We start from the raw sequence: 6,354 nt of genomic DNA, 5'->3' as shown, positions 1-6,354 counted from the left end.
ATAAACTCACAAAACGTACTTCAGTGTAAATTTTTTACTATTTTGTTTAAAGGATAATTGTGTTACAATGAACTCTGTCTCATTGTGAATGTTTAGATAGAAAAAGATGTAACATGTAAAGCTTAAGATTTGAAGATATTTGAAATGTTTTAAGGTCTAAGAAAAGGGGTTTTGAGTTGTGTAAATGCAAGTGTATGTAAGGTGTGAGGACGTCAAAGTTTAAATTGTGATAAGATATTGATTTAAGGTATATAAAAAGAATGAATAATGCTTCAAATTTCTGTCTCTCACCATGCTACATTTATGTTAAGACTTCAAAGCTCAAAGTCTTATTAATCAATGCAGTTCTGATAAGCTATTAATGTAGCTCTGGGAAAGCTTTGCTTCCATTGTCATAGTCACAAGCTCGAGATTTTAAATTCCATTTGGTTGTTTAGTAAGTATAGACTTAAAAGTTCTTCTTATTGAGCTAAAACACCAGAATAATCTATATGTATCCAGTATTCTGGATAGAGAAAAGAGGCCCTTCTTTTTTTCATATTTAAAATCAAGACCAAGTGAGCTATTGCCCTTCTGCTCCACAGAATGTTTCTGTTCTCTCTAGGCTTGCCTTAAAGACTGTTCATGCTTTTAACCCAGAATCATTTTTGGGTCCCCAAGCTTTTACCATGACACAAGGGCATGAGTCTTCCTACAATGTGGATTTCAGTACAGCTTACAACAGTAGTAATGCTAACATATCTAAAACTTGTACCTCTTTTTATAACTTAAAAAAGTCTTGTAAGCTTCAGGCCATCTACTTCAACCCACCTCTCGTATGTCAAATGGACTCCAGATATATACTCTTGTCAATCAACAGCCTGCTTCCCCACCTGACTATTCCTGAGGGTGGAATCTTCCTCTGTCCCTGGTCTTGGGACTCCCCTCCCAAAGTGACAAGGACCATGGGCCTAAAAGTTTTAAATGGAGACCTAAGAAACAAATATCCCCCCCCAACCTCCTCAGGATTATCTTCTGTTGCTAATGCATATCTCTTCCAGCAGATTTCCAAGCAATTAAATGCTACAGACTGCTCTAACTGCTGCCTGATTTTCTATCAACAAAAGGCTGGGATGTTAAATTTCAAGACTGGGACAAATGGCTGAGGTGACTCTTTATCATACCAAATCTGGATTTGATCACCAATTTCTCCCAGAATCCTTCAGTCTCTACCTGTTACAGGGTATGTCTAGCATACTGAATCCCCTACCCTGAATTCTTCTGCCCAGGGGCTGGGCTATCCTTCCCCCAGAGGCTCTTCCATATGTAGTTTAGACATTTTGGACACCTGTCTCTTTTGTATCTTTGGCCTCCTGACTGCTCCACCTGGTTCCCATCTCTTCCCTTCCCCTCCCATTCTCCCCACATGACCGAGCTCAGTCTGGTCTTATCCACTGTGGACTCCCTCAGATATCCCTCCCTCTGACTATGCTCTCCCACACAACTACAATAAACTTTCTCCTCCACCATACTTAGGAGCAGCCGTGTCCTTTTCTTTTCATTTATTTTTTATTTTTCATTCAAGCACACCCAGTGATACAGTTCAAAATTATAAAGTTTGCTCTGTTAGTTCATATACTATGAAAATTAAGCATTCATTTAAGCATTAACTAAAGGATTAGGAGAAGGGATCTGAGTTTCAGTCAGATCCTGGGAGAGGACAAATCCCAAAGGTCCATGGCTGGCCTGGAAGCCTAAAGGTCTGGAAACCATTCAGCCTTCATGGCCAAGATGTGTCCAACAGAAAATTCTCTCCCTTCTGTGGGAGCCCGTTCTCGGGTTCCTCGTGGCTTTACCCAGTAGGTCCACATAGAGGATGATTAGGACCGCGGGCCTGAGTGCAGGTGTCTGAGATGGTCTGCACTTGGCTGTGCTGGGGGAGGAGGTCTTTTGCTCACCCCTTGGCGTCTCTATAAAAACCCTGGGGCAGAGACAGTCGGGCCCGTTGGAATAGGTTCCAGGCCCTCTCGAGGCTATCCTTTATTTTCTATCTGTTTATCTCCGCGATATTCTCCGCAATAAATCCTTCTATCTAATATTTCCTGCTGCTCGCACTCAAGAAAACTCTGGGGAACTGTGGGGGTGGTTGGGTAAACGCCCCACAGAATGGAGCCATGAACAGGGACTAAAGAAAAAAGAAAAAAAAGGGACTAAAAAAAGGGGGGACTGAAAAAAGGGGGGACTAAAGACAAATGAACAGGGACTAAAGACAAAGTAATAGGGACTAAAGATAAAGGAAAATAATAGTTTTATTACAGAGTTTTTGGCGAAAGTGCTGAGTTCAGCCCTGCCAGTGGATAAGGCATGCCGGTGTTATGGAAAATATATAATATATATATATATATATATATATATATATATATATATATATATATATATATATATATATATATATATTATTGAGAGGCAGGGGTTTTATCCTCGAGAGAAAAGGAAAGCGGACTGGAAGGATGTCCGATGCTGCAGCGAAATTCTCTTCTGTCAAAATTTTCTATCTTCTATCACTTTCTCAATTTCTATCTGAAAAATAAGTATAAGGCATAGGGTAGTAATATAGTGTAGGAAAAACTTAGAAGTGTAAGATTGTGTAGGAAAAAATAAGGCAACTAGACAGAAAAACTCTCCAATTTTCTAACTTTGGGGGCTATAAACGCAAACTGGGAAAAAAAATCTTTCTTTGGGCTTTTCGGGTAGTAAAAGAGTTCTTTGAGCTTATGGGGAAGAAAAAGTTTCCTGTGGAAGCTTTTGACCTGGGGACAGCTGAAATGCTAAATCCAAGCAGCAGGAGCAAGTGTTTTCTCCCTGAGGCAAAAATGGGAGTGTAAAAAGCCAAAGTTTAAAGTTGGGAAGTTTTGGGAAAAGTTGGTCTTTCTCTCTTGGGAGAAAAATCTTTCTCTTAAACTAAAAGCTTTTCTTGGAAAATTTGGGGGGAAAATCTCTCTAAAAAGCCTTAATCTTAAACTAAAAGCTCTCAAACTTAAAAACTAAAGCCTTTAACTTTCTCAGAAGGACAAAAATTAGAATCACCTGAAGATATTAGTATGGGGACCACCTGTGATTAGCTCTAAGGGAAAACAACAAACCTCTTAAGACAGCAAAACCTCTCTAAGTTCTGACTTTCAAGCTTTAAAAATCCTCCCTGCAATGCAGGAGGCAGGGACAAGTTCCTAAAAACCTCTTCTAAGCTGTCTCTTCAAGCTAGTAAAAGACAGTGGGTCAGAGTACCCTGAAGGAAACGCTTGGGAGAGTGTGGGTGAAGAGCTACAGAGCCCAAAGGGCAGGAAACTTTACCTGAGAAAAGCAAAAAGGCCAAGCTTTTCAGTTACAGCCAAGCTGAGGCATCAGCATCAAGGGTTTAGTTTGTTTGAGCGTTTCAGAATGAAAACATGCTCCTAATCATCCTAATGCAAAGATCCCCTGAAGCACTGTATCCTCGCTTCTGACCAAAAACCCAGGGGTGACTGGCCAGCATCTCTGAGTTGGGGTGCATTTCAGGGATACTAGGGTTCCTGCAGTGGTAAACTTCCTGGAGCACAGAGCTGAGGCAGGAAGGTGCAGGACCCAGGGGAAGATTGCTAATGAACAACCAAAGCTAAAGCCAGTGGGAACAGCACAGTTGTCCACTTTCCTACAAGTCCCGGGTTGATAGGTCCACAGCTGCAAAAAGAAATCTGAGAAAAGCTTTCCTATCAGAGAAAGGACCTTTCTGGGAAAACAGTAAAGCTGAACTGTGTCTGAAGCAGTTGTGCTGCTGAGTCAGAACGCTGTCTGGGGAAAGAGCCAAGCCAGGGTAGAACAGAACTACCCAGGAGTAAAGCTTCCTTTGCTGTCAGAGAAAGCATCTCTTTGAGAAAAGCTTTGTTTCAACTGACTCCCTGAGATGAAGGAGGGTAGCCCTGAGGGGTGATTGCCTCTGGCATAAGTTCTGTCCTTAAGCACCCAGACAAGCAAACCCAACCCACTGGGGGACTGGGCCAGGTGAAGGCCTGATGAAGCAAAGCACCTGTCCTAATGGGGGTTTAGAAATGGCAAAAACCTCCCTTGCTAGTTTTTCAGTCTGTACGCAAACCACACAGACCCTGAAAACAGAAACGGACAAAAAGCCCCTACCTTCAGTAGCAGGGAAAGCCGCCACTGTAGTGTCGGAAATTGTTTCTGGGGTAGAGGGGATAAACTGAGACCAAACTGGGAACTGTCTGGGGAAAAAGACTCTGAAGAAAGAGAAGGGACATATTCCTCCCCAGAAAATGCCTGACCTGAAAAAGCTGCTAGAATTTGAGACAGATTCGGGGGAGAAAAAAAAAGCCCCTACCTCCAAAAGCAGCTAGCAGAGGAACAGAGCCGCAGACAGATACCTGAAGCTCTACATCTGGGGAAGGAAGGAACAAGCAAAATAAGAATAAAATCAGTGGGAGAAAATCTCTCTGAAGGAGCTATGGAAAAGCTGTTGTACATGATCTTGTTTTTCACTGACTGGCTAAGACAAACACAAGCCCCAAGGAAAGTTGCTATCAGAAATTGCCCACCTCAATGCGCGCTAACGAGGCAGGTGCAGTTCTGATTTGGGGCCAGTGTCAAATGAAGGAGAGACACCTGTTAAAGCCAGCTGAGGAGAGAATAGAAACCTCCCAATGTCGCATAGCTGAAAATGTAAAATGCTTGTTCAAATCTCCCATTGCAAAAGCAAAAAACTTTGTTCAAACCTCCCGGGCAAGAATTTGTAAACAAGTCTGGTAAAAGCGAACAAGTTGACTCTCAGACCCGAAAAGAACTATGGGAAATGACTGATATAAGGGAAATGATAAAAAGAACTGATATAAGGGACTGATACTATTATGGACTGATATAAGGGAAATGCATTCTGGGAAAGGTAGTTTTTCCGCTAAAGATGGCGACATTGCCCTGAAACACTTTTTGTCAGCTCGGAAAATACGTTCCTGGTAAACTTAAAATACAGCTTTTAAAAGAATAAGGAGGAAAAAACATCTAAGAGTTTAAGTGTCAGTTCCAATGACAAATTGAAAGGATATGGAGCTAGGTGCTTCGCGGTTTGGGGCTCCATTGGTAAAATCCCTTATTTACCCTAATAGCTGTGCAAAGTTTTTAACGATAGTTGGATGACCAAAAGCTACCTATAAGAGCAAACAAGCCACTTTAAAATCCTTAAAACAAGAGAAAACAGTTTATACACTGAACGTTGTCTTAGATATAAAGAAACATGTTGAAATTTAAGAAGTTCTTTGCCTTGAATGAACAGCCTGCAATGAGTGATTCCTTTGTAAATCTAATAAGGATACAAGGAAACAGGCATTCAAAAAGAAATGACTGCTTTATAGACTTGAACAAACCAGAAAATCTAGCTGTCTTACAAAAGAGTTGCTTCACCTGAAAGTTCCTTATAAGAAATCAATGCTAAATATTACAGCTGCTAATAACATCAGGAGTTAAAGCTAATGAAGTGAAAATACTAAATACAGTTCGGAGCTGTGCCACTTGTGGCTTTACTAGCTCCTTTAGAAAAATACTTTATATCACCTAATAGCTGTGCAGTACTCTGCGAAGAGCTTTACAGCAGCTAAATATGGTAATTTCACTCAGCGTGAAGTGAAGTTTTTCGGTAGAGCAAACCAAGAGTACTGCTGTAATAGAAATGTTTGTCTGAATTGAAGCACTTAGGGGAACTACTATGAATTTGGGTGAAGGGACAGCCTCTAGTTAAAAACTGTCTACCGCTGACAGTGCATCTCTGCCGGTTCCGGAACGGCTGAGAGAACTGGCAACTTTGGAGTGTGGCTTCGTCCCGAGAATGTTACAGTCCCCTTGCAACAACTATCACAATTCTATAACAACAACACTCACTAAATCCCAGTGCTTTATAACAAAGCTGACTATAAACTCTAAACTTTAGAAATGATGTACGTACTTCCTGTCTATTTAAGAGAATCTTTCTAATATAGTGATAATAATTAAGAGTAAGGGATAGAAAAAGATGAAAATAACATGTGAGTTTATAAAAATTCTCTTGTTAGATCTGTGTTAAGAAATCTTTAGGTGTTTGCTAAATTAGATATATGCTAATGGTAGCCCTATATAAGTTTGTAAAATAGATCTATAGAGTTCCTTTAAGAATATAAGCTTGCCAGAAATATCTAAGGTAGTCTTAAGACATGTAGTAATCTTGTAAGAAGTAAAGATATTAGTTATAAATGTAAGTTTAAATAAGAAATAAGATAAGTATATAAGTAATAAGAAATATATTTGCTAAAGTAGTTCTATAGTTTCCTTAAGGAGTATAAATAAGTAGATGTTAATGTT

The sequence above is a fragment of the Peromyscus californicus genome, unplaced genomic scaffold (assembly GCF_007827085.1).
Source record: "Peromyscus californicus insignis strain IS unplaced genomic scaffold, ASM782708v3 Scaffold_1__1_contigs__length_55948999, whole genome shotgun sequence".
In the NCBI taxonomy this organism is placed as follows: domain Eukaryota; kingdom Metazoa; phylum Chordata; class Mammalia; order Rodentia; family Cricetidae; genus Peromyscus; species Peromyscus californicus.
The sequence above is the reverse complement of the archived record's forward strand: the minus strand, read 5'-3'. Positions refer to the sequence as shown.